Raw genomic sequence first — 14,024 nt, forward strand, 5'->3', positions numbered from 1 at the left:
TGACCCTGGTGGGCAGGGCCTGGAACTGGTCTTCGCTGAGTGGCAGCGTGGTCTGGAAGGCGGGGAACCCTGGCCGAGCTCTGCGTGCAGCGCACAGGGGCCCCTATGGGCTCCTCCCCACCACGGGGGGGGGGGGGGTGCACGGTGCCAGGGGGAGGCCTGGCCAGGCTCACGGGCTGCGGGGGCCAGTGAACGCAGCTTGTGCCTGGAGGGGGCTTGCACCTGTGACTGAGGCACATGAGTGCATGGGACGGGTGCCTGGACTCTCCCGTGTGTGTGTGTGTGTGTGTGTGTGTGTGTGTGTGTGTGTGTGTTTCTCTCTCTCCCCCGCCCCCGCCTACCCCCCACCCCGGTTTCAGAGATTCTGTACCATGGTCCTGGTGATGGTCTATTTCTGGGGTTCTCTATCAGCGGGAGAGAACACGGAGGGCTGTGACCACCATTGGGAGCCGTGTGGTGACCCTGTGTGCGGAATGGGCACACGGGCAGGACAGACCCCCAAGGGAACGCCTGCCCCTCCCTGTCCCTTCCTCTCCCACTGCCAAGGTGACAGGACCTCTGCGTCCCCATGCCTGCCTCGTTGCCCCAGCTGAACCCTGATTCATCGGATGACACAGCTCGGGGGGCCCTGGTGAGCCCCGCGCCCCATCCCGACTCTGCCTGCCAGCCCCGCCAGGCGCCTCTGTCACCGCCCTCTTGTTCCCTTGTGCATTTCCCCTCCCTGCTCCCCCCCCACCCCCCAGTTCCAGGCCCTCATTAGAACGTCAGCACAGCCCTCTGTCTGCCCACACACCGTGCCCCAGGGTATCCCCGCTCGTCTCTCCTCTCCCCAAACCTTCCATTTTCCTGTCTGTGCACCAGTTTGCCACTCTCCCTACCCCTCTCCTGGCCACTCCGGGAGGCAGTTTTGGGGTGGCAGCCCCCTTTGTGCCTGTGTTGGCTCGGACCCCCCCCCCCCCACACACACATGGTTTCAAGCCTCTGAGCTTCCCAAGATTGAGTTGGCTGCTAATTTTTGTTTGTTTGTTTGTTTGTTTGGGGGAGGTCACACCCTGCGATGCTCAAGGAATCTCTCAATGCTCAAGGAGGCTCTGCGTTCAGTGCTCAGGGCACCATATGCCGATTGAACCCGGGCGCATTCAAGGCAAACGCCCTTCCCACTGTACTATCACTCCAGCCCCTGCTTCCTTACTTCTGGTTTGGGGTTCGGTTCCCAGTGGTGCTTGGGGCTTAGCCCTGGCTCTGCCCTCAGGGATGGCTGGGGGCGCAGGGGTGCTCAGGAGTGACCCCTGGCGGTGCCCCGGGGAATAGACACGGTGGCGCAGACTGGCAACTTGGTCAGCACCGCCGTAGTCTCCACGCAAGGCTCCTAAGCTGACCTCCCCAAACTGTCTCTCAGACTCTGCTGTGTGCCTGTTCCAGCTTACTAAACCGGTGGCCCTTCCACCTGGGGAACCTCCCCCTAAAGCACCCGGGCGCGGAAGAGCAGAGTTCTAGAATGTTCTGCGGGGAAGCCGAAGACCATTTTAGGAGCACAGTTAGACTCACAGGACCTGGAATGCCAGTCCAAGAAGGGGCGCCTCCCACTCAGAGCCATGCGATGGTGTGGTGGTGGTGGTGGTGGGTATAAACATGGAACTTCTGCGGTGACAACCAACATCTCCCCAGCTGAGAGCTCTGTCTGAGATTTCTTTTTTTGTTTTGTTTTGAGGCCACACCCGGCGATGCTCAGCGGTTACTCCAGGCTCTGTGCTCAGTGATCACTCCTGACGAGCTCGGGGTACCGTATGGGATGTCAGGGATCAAACCCAGGTTGGCAGCATGCAGGACAGACGCCTCCTGCACTGTACCGTCACTCTGGCCCCGGAGCTGGGAGATTTGGATGGATCCTCAGCCCCCCAATGTCCCAGAATCTAAGAATCCCCCATGATCTTGGAGACGTCCGTCTCGGCAGAAAAAAAAAACAAACCTGACCCGGGCATTCGAAAACCTTTGAACATTCCTAGAAACTTAGCCCCCTCCCTCTGCCCCCCCCCACGCAGTTACCCCACATTCACTTCTCAACTTTTGAGTCTGAAATTCTCAGTATCTTAACATTTAAAATGGTGACAAGAGGAGGGCGGGCTTGTGAAGGGCGGTTTTCTGTCTCTGTGCTGGGAGGAAGTTTGCTTTCTTCCCTGATCTTTGTCTGCATACTTCTGTCTCCCCCCCCCCCTTACTCTGCCCCTCATGCTCCTCCCCCCCATTGGAAAAGAAAGAAATGCTCTTTACATTGGGGTGCCTGGCAGCTGGCCGGGCTGGGCCCCCTGCTTCCGTGGAGCGGAGACTCGTTCCCGCTCAGGACCAGACAGAGCCCCCCCTGCCCGCAAGCCAGATCTTGCTCTCTGATAAAAATGAATCTCGGGGAACATTATTGCTGTTTTACTAAAGCTGGCTTATCTCAGGCGGGTGCATGGACAACAGAGGTTAATAAGCGCACAGAGCTTTGGGTCGAGGAAATGAAAGAGAGAGAGACAGAGAGAGACAGAGAGAGACAGGCAGGCTAGGCGCAGCAGAAGGCTGTTTTGGAGATTGATGAATGCCTGTGTGTGTGCATGCACGTGGGGTGTGTGTGTGTGTGTGTGTGTGTGTGTGTGTGTGTGTGTGTGCGCGCGCGCGCGCATGCCTGTGTATTTGGGGTAAGGGAGGAAATGAAATGTGCAATAAATGTGCAATTAAAAAACGTGTGTTGGGGAGGATAGTATAATGATAAGGCACTTGCCTTTCATGCCACTGACCTAGGTTTAATCCCCGGTATCCCATAGGGCTCCCTGATCACTACCCGGAATGATCCCTGAGCACAAAGCCAGGAGTAAGCCCTTGAGCCCAGCTGGGTGTGCCTCTCTGCCCAAACTCACAAAAAGAGTGGGCAGGTGGGTGTGCGGAGAGAACTCCAAGGTTGGAGCCCAGGCTTTGCATGCAGGAGCCCTGGAGTCTGCCCCCCACATCGTGAGTCCCCCCCAAACAGCTCCAGGAATGATCCCTTAGCACCAACTGCGCAGTGTGATTTCCAGACAGACACAATAACCCAAAGTCATCAAAGGGGTGGCGGCTTAGCGCTAGAGTGAACATGTGCCTGAGGATAGAACCTCACACCTCCCAGAAAACAAACAAACCTTAACCCTCCAGACCAGAGACTGGAGAGATGCCTGTCCAGTCACCTAGGCCAGGGATGTCCATTTACAGACGGGGAAACGCAGGCTCAGAAAGAGGAATGAACTCGGTCCAGTGCCGCACTGTCGCTGGGAGTGCTTATGTGAGCCTCAGCTCTGGGGTCAGACTTTTTGTTTGCTATGGGCCACACCCAGCGGTGTTCAGGCTGAATGCCTGGTTCTTAGCTGCCCAGCTCAGGGGTGCTGGGGATTGAACCTGAGTCAGCCTCATGCAGGGCAAGCGTCTTCTTCATGCTTCTGTAGCTCCAGTCCCTGAACCCACGGGTAAGGACTCTGTCCCCCTCAGCCTGCAGCTCCCTGCTTCTGAAAAGACTACCAGCGTGACAAGATGGTTCCTCCCACCTCCTCCCACCCTTCTTTCTCCCTGAATCCTTCTCTCCTATCCAACCTCTCCATTCTGCCTGTCATCTTTGGGTTCCATGTGCTAGAGCAGGGTACAAAGTGACGACCCTCTGTAGGGGCGTGGCTATCCTCCATAGGGTGTGGCTATCAGCCACAGGGGCGGGGTTGCCCTCCACAGGGGCATGGTTATCATCAATGGGCGTGGTTATCTGCCACGGGGGCGTGGCTACCCAGAGGGTGTGGTTACCCTCCGTGGGCGTGGTTGCCATCCATGGGCGTGGCTACCTTCCAAATGGGCGTGGCTCTTTCCCTCATTGATTGGTTGATCAATCTGGGGTCAGAGGGCCCCCTCCCCCCCCCCCGTGCTTTGCCGGGCGGAGGAAGCTGTGCGAGATTTTGGGGTTTCCCTGTATCCCACCATGCTCCGTGCGAGTAGCTACTTCGCCGAAGGATAAGGCCACCACCAGTCAGTGCCCCCACCTTGCACTGGGTCGTATCCCAGGGGAGACGGATGGCAAACACCCCAAACGGAGGTAGGGGAGAGTCTGGCAAACCGGCGACAGTGATACAACAGGCTCCGTGGGGTCCTCGAGAAGAGGCGGCGCCGAGGAGGTGACTCCAGTCCACACAGCTGGTCCACCAGATGGCATCGGGAGCCTGGCGCCAGGAAAAGTGGTGGGGTGGGGTGCTTTCATTTGGGGGGAGGGGCGACTTCCCCCAAAGAAAGCGTCCTGTCAGATGGCCACAACAGGATGTGGATTCAGTCTCAGCAGCCCTCCCATCCCCCACCTCTTCCACATCCTCATGATGTCGTGCAGAGACTCAGTTTCCCTCAAGGGTGAAATGGGAGAAGCGTGGCAAGGGTCCAGGATCATGAAGGCGGCACAGATCAAACCATACCGGGCTTGGGGGCCCGGAGCGGGAGCGATAGCACAGCAGGGTAGGGCATTTGCCTTGCAAACCCGGCCGACCTGGGTTCAATCCCCAGCATCCCATATGGTCCCCCAAGTACCGCCAGAAGTAATTCCTGAGTGCAGAGCCAGGAGTAACCCCTGAGCATCGCTGGGGGTGACCCAAAAAAAAACAAAGAAAAACTTGCTGGGCTCTGGAGATTGGTGCCTTGGGCTGGAGTACTGGCTTTGCATGTGGGAGCCCAGCATTCCATTCCCCCCCCCCGCACATTGCACAGTGTACCCCCCTTTCCCACCCACAACACTGCCGGTGTGGCCCCCCAAACAGAATCAAATAAGGCAGAAAAGCTTCCGAAGCAAGGACATGTTTCCTCTGAGCCCCAAGCCATGGGGGTTTTCTTCTTAAATTTTGGAGACTGGGGGGCAGTGTGACCATCCTACAAAACTCCTCTAGGCCTTCTTTGACAGAACAGTTCCCAGAGGTTGGTCAGTTCGGTTCTATTTTTTGGGGGGAGGGGGGGAGTTGGGCTCATATCCGACTTCATCAGGGCTTACTGCTGGCTCTGCCCTCAGGAATCACTCCTGGAGGGTTCTAGGGACCAGATGGGGTGTCATGGATTGAACCCAGGTCAGTTGTGTGCAAAGCAAGTTGCCCTACCTGCAGTACTGTCAAGTTGGAATGAGAGAGATCAAAATAGAAAAGAGAAAATTGGAGTGGGTGGGGAAGGTGTTGTTTCTTCTATATCTACACTGCTCCTTTGGGTTTCCCCTTACCTCTTCAGCACATAGAGCCTTGGGCGGTGTGTGTGTGTGTGTGTGTGTGTGTGTGTGTGTATGCACACACGAAACACCAAAGTTGGGGGAGCTGGCGGGTGGGCTGGATTTCAGGTCTAAGAACAAGAGACGTTTACCACCCCCAAATCTAAAAATGGCTGTCTTTGCTCCCCAACCTCCAGTGGTTTCTCTCTGGCAGAAAAGCAAATTACAATCAAACCACCTTATTTGGCAAACAAACAAGGGGTTAGAGAGGGCTGGGGAGGGAGGGGAGTCGGAGTTTGAGGCTGAACGGGCTAAAGAGGAAGGAATTTTCATTTACTGAGCTTCTCGCTGTGGTAGGTGATTCATAATCTTGATCTGATATAATCCCCACCAGCGCCTCCCCCGTTACCTTAAATGTCATCACCTCCACTTTAAATGCAGAGAGGGAATGTTCAGACTCAGAGCAGCACAGCTCCCGGTGGGGGCTCACCCGGGAGGAGAAGCGAGCCCAGCTTCAGGGACCCTGCTCCTCAACTCTGATAGAGCCTCCTAGAGGATCTGGTTCTCTTTATGGGGCTGGATCAACAATGGGAACTGTTGGAGCTGGAGCGATGGTATAAGGGGGTAGGATACTTGCCTTGCCTGCAGGGGACCCTACAAGGTCCCCTGGGCACTACCCGGAGTATTGCCTGAGTGCAGAGCTAGGAGTAAGCCCTTACGCACCGCCCAGATGTGGCCCCAGACAGAAACAAGAGAGAAGTATTTAACAGTCAGGGCCCCAGAGGCTAGGCTTTGAAGGATGGAGCTGAAAGCCCAGAACACCGGCTGATTTCAGATCATGGCACTGGCCCTGTTCTCGCCTCCCCAATCAACTCAGACCTGCCGGAGAATCGTGGAGTCAGAAATACCAGTTCGAACCCATCGTGCCCCTTTAGCTTCTTTTGCCAACTTGCACCCAAGCCACCCTCATGGGGTGGCGACTCAGAACCCCCGAACCGCCTCTTGTGGATTTCAGGGTGGGGCAGATCACCTGACCGGCACCCAGCAAATCAGCGCCCAGGCCAGTCACGTGTCCTGACCCCTGGGGTAGGGGGCGGGGTTTCAAGTTGAATTTAGCGGTGCCGGCGCGGCTTCTAAGGGGTTCCATGTAGGGGATTCCCAGAATGGGACCTGCAGGGTTTTACTTTTTCTGCACCCAGGGATCACTCCTGGCGGTGTTGGGGGACCCTATGGGATGCGGGGAATTGAACCCGGCTCTGAGGAACCCGGAGAAGGAGAGAGCCCCGACCCCCCAGCCTGATGGCACTGTGGGTACCTCAGATCCAATTTTCTTCGCTAGGACCCCGTCTGTTTTAGGAGCCAGTAATCCCGCCTTCTCTTTTGTTTCGGGCTAAAGCCGCTTAACGGGGTTTTTCTTTTGTTTGCACCCCCAAAGGATCCAAACCCGAACCAACATCTTTTCCAGAGCCTTTCCATTAAGAGACAAAGCCGTTCCGGGGGGCCCACCTCCGCGCCCTACCCACACCCCCCACTTCCAGTTCCACGGCAGACCCCTGCGCCCCACCGGGCCTTTGACCTTGCTGTTTGCCCCGTGTCCACTCGATTCACTGGGCCAGCTCTGCCTTTGAGCATCCCGGCTCAGCTAAAGCCTCACGAAATCCCTCCTGGGCCGCCGGGCGGAACCCGGATTTTCTCGGTGCTACCAAGAGGACCGGTTGCCGCCACCCGTCGAAGCAGCTGTGGGTCTTAAAGTGGGATTTCTGGTCTGACTCCCTCCTGGCTTCTGAGCTATTTTGGAGTTGGAGAAAGACTGGCAGATGAGGGCTCCACCCCTCTTCTCTGGGGCTGGGCACTGAACCTTCGCTTATGTGGGGGAGGGGCAGGGGTGTTGGTTGTCTTCTTGATGCTGGGCTAAGTCAGAGGAAAGACACCCCCAATGTTGTCTCCTAGGGCCAGCTGTGCCCTCCCCCACCCCCAGCACACAGGGGTTGGTCATTTTGGAGGTGATAATGCTCCAGACAGGGTGGGGGGTGGGGATGGGGGTAGGGGATTCCTACCTTGTGGCCTCAGTCTATTGATGGGTCAGGTTGGGGTGGGGTGGGTGGTACTTTTATCACCACCATTTGGAACTCTGCCCGTACCCGCTTTTTTTTTCCCTCCAATTTTTGGGCCATCCCCGACAGTGCTCAGGGGTTATTCCTGGCGCTGTGTACTAGGATCAGTCCTGGTGGTGCTCAAGGGACTCTATGGGATGCCAGGGATTGAACCCGAAAAAACAACTTTCTCTGCTCTGGGGTGTAGTGCGCATGCCACACACACACACACACACATATACACACACACATACACATATGTGGGCTTGGTGGGGGGGCAGAACGGTGCTCAGCTGCCTGACTTTGATCAGGGGTCCCCCTGGCCTTCATCTCCCCAGTCCTTCCTCTTCCGTTCCCTCCCACCACCACCCCACCCTACCCCCTGGCGCCCTTTGATCATCCCTATGCCTCTCCGTTGAGCTTTATCTGTTTCCATTAAGAGGTAGAAGCCTCATCCAGCGTCTGTCACTCCCAAGCTTCAAACCCTTTTGGCTGACTCACTCTTGCCTGGGGCTTCCTGTCCAGACCCACAGAAGGCGCCTCTCCCCCCCCTCCGCTCCCCCAATCTGACTTCTGCCGCCTTTGTGCAGACCTGCGCCCCCACAGCCCTCCCAGCTCCGCCACCACCCGCCTCAGGACACCTGCTCCTGTTCCTTAATCGGTCCCAACCTGCTCTGTTTATCTGTGCTCCCAACTCCTCCCACTCCTGAGGGCCCGGAGCGCCTGGACCACTTTCTTGCAGATCATGTCAACAAGCACTGGCCTGTCAGTCCAACTCCCCTTTATTTTATGGGGAGGTATGCAAGTTTATGCCTCTGTGGCATCCCTAGCTGCCCCCATTCTGGGGTTTTATGGCCTGGGAAGGGCCAGCTGCCCCGCCCCATCTCCGAGAGGGTGGGCACTGCGTCCCAGCCAGCCAATTGAGGGCAGGAGCGGCATTTTCCCTTGGCCCCCCTGATTGGCTCGCGCCAGGCAAGGAATGCAGCCTAAGCCAATGAAAATTAGTCCTGAGATCTTTAGCTTCCCCCCAAAGAGGCTCGCTACTTTGAAGGGGGTTGAGGGTTTGCAGCACTGGACGAAGAACCACCAGCCTGCAACTTGGCATCAGCCAGGGAGAGCCAACCCAGAACCAGACTGAGCCAAGCCGAAGACAAATTCTCGATGACAGTATTGGCGAGCCCAGATCCCGATGTGCCTTCCAGCCCTCATCTGCTCATGTACTTTTCCATTATGCGACCAGTAATTGCCACCTCTCTGCTTAATGCTGCTTTGGATGAGGTTTTTGCCTCCGTGGCGGGGAGGGAGCCCCGTGCTCCCCGTCATCTGGGGACTGTGTGTCCTCTGCTTCAGAAAACTTGTCCACCCACGGGACCCTGCCCCAGGAAGGATCTCTGTTTACTATTCTCACATTTCAAGGCAACTGCTAATCCTGGCCCCGGATCTAAGCGAGCGTGTGTCCACTGCCTTGTTGGTTTAACGTTTGAGCCAAGGCTCTCGGCACTGGGTCCGGGCACAAGCCTTCGCCAGTGCTGCCGCTCAGTTCCTACAGATCTCAGTTCCTAGACCCACATCCCCTCAAAAGTGCACATATTTTTGGCCCACGGCGCTGCAATTTCACCCTTGAGTGCCATCAGCATCCCTGGGCGGGTGCCATCCTGTTCCTGGTGATTTGTCTGCATCTCGTTTGTCAGCCAGAGTTGGAACCTTCGCCTGCCAGAGCGAGAGCCTTTGGTGCCCCCGGCTTACAAGAGACAATTTGGACGCGGCAATTTCCCCCGCTCCCGGGTCTCCCTCCATCAAAGGCCGAGGCGGCTGCCTACACTCTCACCCCTGCTTGTTTTCATTTGAGCTCTTTGCCGGTGCCCTAATAGTCAAACCTCCAGCCGCCTTCTGAATCCCATGCGATGGACCAGCCAGTCTTCTCCATGTTGGCCATACAGAGATCTCTTGACTCATTTTTTTGGGGGGTGGGGTGAGGGGAGGTGGGACTGGGGAAGAGTTCACACCTGGCAATGCCCCCGCCCCGTACTCTCGCTCCAGCCCCTGTTTCGGTTCGTTTTGATGGATTGATTCAACTTGGGGTCTCACAGATGGAGCTCTGGCAGTGCGCCCTCCCCACTGTACTGTCGCCCACTCCCTGTGCCGTTTTCTCTTGATTGTTTTGGGGTCACGGCCCCAGTGGCGCTCAGGGATCACCCCTGGTGGGCCTTGAGGGATTGATTGCTTTTGTTCTGGTCATTAGACCCCGGGCAGCCAAGTGCAAGGCAAGCCCCCTGCCCACTGCCTTATCTCACTGGCACCCACTTTTTTCCTATTTATTTTTTTGGGGGGACTCCCAAGCATTAGAGGAGGGTGGGTGCCCAGGACTACTCCCTGATACTTGGCTGAACCGTCCAACTGAGTCAGTGCTCTGGCCTGGCCATGGGGTACTGGTTGGGCCTCCCTGAGGCTGGGCCACCCCAACAGTGGTGTGTGTGGGGGGGAGGGGCATGTGGTGCTGAGGATAAAAACTTGGGGTCCTATGCATGCCAGGCTGACACCCCAGGTTCTGGAGCTGTATCCTGACGCCAGTTTGTTTGTTTGTTTGGGGGGAGGCCACACCCCGCGGTGCTCAGGGATCACTCTTGGCGGGGCTCGTGGAGCACTTTGAGGTGCTAGCCATCGGAACCAGCAAGCGCCTTACCCCCCCCCCACGTGTGATCTCTCCAGCGCCCCTCTGCCCCCCACCCCCGAAGCTGTGCTGCTACCTCGCCTCTATCTCCCAGAGAGGCTGGTGCCCTCGTCCCCGCTGTGCAGGGGACCCCGCGGCCCCCACTCCCTGCTCACCTCGGCCGCTCCCCCTCTCAGGCACAGCCCACACGTCCTCCTGTAAATAAATGTTCCCAACACCTCCCCTCCCTCTCCTTGGAAACCTGCTCGCTTCGCTGAGCCCTGCCTGCGGGGCTCCGAGATTCCCCGGCTCGGCTCCCAGTGGAGCGGAGCATGCTGGGAGCTCCCCGCGCACGCCCGCCGCCCGCCCACCCTAGCTGGGCTGCCCTGGGCAGGTAGCGAACCCTCTCTGAACCGTGTCCTCTACTCTGGAACCACAGGGCTCAAGGACTCATGTCCACAGGGTACAAAGACAGGGAGGCTTGGGGCTCACAAAGAGAGAGAGAGAGAGAGAGAGAGAGAGAGAGAGAGAGAGAGAGCCTGCTTATAGTGGTGGGGCAATGGTACAGCGGGGAGGGGCATCTCCTTGCCCACGGCAGACCTGCTTTTGATCCCTGGCACCCTATAGGGACCCCCGAGTACCGCCAGGAAGGATCTTTCAGTGCAGAGCCAGGAGTAAGTCTTAAGCACCTGGTGTCCCCCACCGCCCTTTAAAAAAAAAAGTGGGGCTGGAGCGATAGCACAGTGGGGAGGGCGTTTGCCTTGCACGCGGCTCACCCGGGTTCGATTCCCAGCATCCCATAGGGTCCCCCGAGCATCACCAGGAGTAATTCCTGAGTGCATGAGCCAGGAGTAACCCCTGTGCATCGCTGGGTATGACCCAAAAGCCAAAAAAAAAAAAAAAATGACGAAAATTTTCCTCTCTTTTCCTTCCTTCCTTCATCTTAGTTGTCCAGTTCCCTGCCCGTTTGTTTGGGGGTTCGATATTTGGACGTTTGCGGGGTTGATCAGGCTCTCTGACATCTCTCTTTTGGAGGGGAAGGTTTTGCAAGCCCAGTGCTGCATACACAAGGCATTTGCTCTAGCCCTGTCAGCTTTTTGCTTTCTTTCTTTCTAGTTTTTGTATTTTTGGTGGGGGGTGCGGCGGAGGCACGCTGGGTCCTGCTCGGGGCTTACTCCTGGCTCTGCCAGAGGGTCCGGGATCACTCTTGGTGCTCAGAAGAATCACTCCTGACCACACAGCCCTTTCCGTTCCCGTCTATCGGGGAGTCCTTTCAGTCTCCTCCCTGGCCCAGAGATTCCCCTCTTTCTCGTTTTTTTATTACCTTTGGGGGAAGTTTGGGCCACGCTCAGCGGTGCTCAGGGCTTTCTCCTTGCTCTGTGCTCAGGGATCACTCCTGGTGGTGCTTGGGGGATCCTACGCAGTGCCAGGGATCAAACCCTAGATCTCTTGAGCACTGTTTGGGAGACCCCCATTTATTATTCCACACCCCACCCCCAAAAAAGGAGGGTGGTGGTAATTATATCTGAACTAGTTGTGATGTGGGCAGAAATACACGTGGTTGCGGAGAAAGGGACCTTCCCGGAAAGGGCATTTTCCAAAGATTCTGAGAAGGGCTGAAGCGACTGTACAGTGGGGTAGGGCGCTTGCCTTGCACGTGGCTGACCTGAGTTCGATCCCTTGTACCCCGTAGGGTCCCCTGAGCACCGCCAGGAGTAATTCCTGAGTGCAGAGCCAGGAGTCAGCCCTGAGCATCACCGGGTGTGGCCCCTGAACAAAAACCAACAAGAAAAGATTCACCGGGTGTGTGTATGGGGGGTGGGGGTTGGAGTTTTGGGGTTCACGGGTCTGGAGAGGAATTATAGGAATAATTGACTGCCTTGCAGTCAGCTGCTTCTGGCCAAACCAGATTCTGTCCTGGCGCCGCATATGGCCCTCCCATGCCAGGGCCACAGGGCGGGGGCTGTGCAAACACCCGGATGTGGAGTTCATGGGGATGAAGAGATAGTACAGCCCGGAGGGCGCTTGCCTCTCTGGGACTGATCTGGGTTTGATCCCTGAGCACCTCCGGGTGTGCCCCACCTCACCAAAAAAAAAAAGGGGGGGATGGGAGGGTAGTCGGGTATGTCCCTGGGGCCAGCAGGACCCCGGCGCACTCTGGGCTCGAGGTGATGTGGAGCCCTGCACACACAAGAAGACCCCGGGGGTTCACACGAGGCTGTGGGCTCAGGGCCCCGCCACGGAGGGGCCCTTGGTGTGAGTTCAGGCAGCCGCAGCTGCTTTTAGCCCGAGTGGCTGCAGCTCAGCCCCCTGGCGGTGGGGGCTGGGGTGGGGGGTGGGGGTGGGGAGGAAGGAACACGGAGCAGAAATAGCCCGTCCCAGGGGCTGCCCAGGAGAAGGGCTTATTTTGACTCCGGATGCTGCCAAGGCTGTGGCAGCCCGTGTCAAAATACATCTGCGTCTTCCTGCGCGGCCCACGGATTTGCGTTCCCTTGCCAGACCCAGAGTGGGGCTGGCAGATGCACACATCTGGAAGGAAGCGCCCCCCCCCCCCCAGTCCCCCCTTCCCCCCCCAGCCCAGGGGAGCCGGCCTGATTCCAGAGAGAACTTCCTCTCCCAGGGACTCGGATGCCAGGGGCCAGATGGAGGCTTTTGCTTTTCTTTTTTTCTCTTTTTTTTCAGTTTTTTTTTGGGGGGGTGCATACCCTGTGCTGCTCAGGGGTCACTCCTCGTGGTGCTCAGGAGACCGTCCTATTGGATACTGGGGTTTGAACCTGGCTTGCCTGTCTTCGTGCAAGGCGAGTGCTCTACTGACTGTACTCTTTTTTTTTTGGGGGGGGTCACACCCAGCGATGCTCAGGGCTGACTCCTGGCTCTGCACTCAGGAATTACTCCAGGCTGTGCTCGGGGGACCCTATGGGATGCCAGGGATTGAACCCAGGTCGGCCGCGTGCAAGGCAAACACCCTCCCCACTGTGCTATCACTCCAGCCCCCCAACTGTACTCTTATCTCTTGTCTTGGCCCCTTGTCTTTTGCTTCCTCCCCTTTTTGGGGGGTTCTTAGTACAAGTGGGAGGGAAGTAATATTTTTAAATTGTTTGTTTGATTTTTGAGTCACACCCAGCTGTGCTCAGGGATACTCCTCGCCCTGAACTTAGGGATCACTCCTGGCGGTGCTCAGGGGTGGATGGGTGAGCTATGAGATGTTGGGGATTGAACCTGGGTCTCCCACATGCAAGGCAAACAGCCTCGCCGCTGTTTCTATCTCTCAGGCCCAGGAGGGAGGGATCTTGCCCTGCCGGGGATCAAACCTTGGCTTCCTGCCTGCAGTGCTCAAACCCTCCCTCCCAGAACCCCAGCCTGCTCTGAGGCTTCTCTGTGTCAGCCCCAGGACCCGGTGAGCGGACAAGGAGGGAGTTTCTCTGGCCTTTCCTCTGTGATCCTTGGAGATGTGGCAGTCCTGGTGGGTGGGTTGCTGGGACAGATCTTGTACCCGTTTTTCAGGTGGGAAAACCGAGGCTGGGTCCGGGGCATGAACTTCCGGCAGCGCCTCCTCTCTTGGCCCAAAGCGACTCCTCTGCTGTGTCCGAGCTCTTGCCTGAGATGCCGTCGCTCCTCCTGGGGCTGTTCTGTGACCCTCCAGCACATTTGTCACCCCGGTGGGCAGCGTTGGTCCCTGCGTCTTAGGGATGTGGGCACAACTGCTTGTCTTATAGTTGGCATTGGGTATCTCCCAGCCCCCCGACTCCAAAGCCTTGACTCCGTGTTCTGCAGGAGTGAGAGCCTCTGGGGTCTCGGTGCGGTTGCTTTTTGCTTTTTGTGATATTTTTTGGGGGGGAGGTGGGGTAGATCAGGGAGATTCCCGGCTCTGCACTCAGGAATCACTCCTGGCAGTGCTCGGGGGGGGGGTTGGCGGGGGGGACCCTGCGGGATGCTGGGGATCGAACCTGGCTTGGCTGCATGCAAGGCAAATGCCCTCCCTGCTGTGCTATCGGCTCTGACCCCTCTGAGGTTTCTTGAAAGGACGTCTTTCTTGTTTGTTTGATTTTGAGGCCAC

The sequence above is a fragment of the Sorex fumeus genome, unplaced genomic scaffold (genome assembly GCF_029834395.1).
Source record: "Sorex fumeus unplaced genomic scaffold, SorFum_2.1 ptg000019l, whole genome shotgun sequence".
NCBI lineage: Eukaryota > Metazoa > Chordata > Mammalia > Eulipotyphla > Soricidae > Sorex > Sorex fumeus.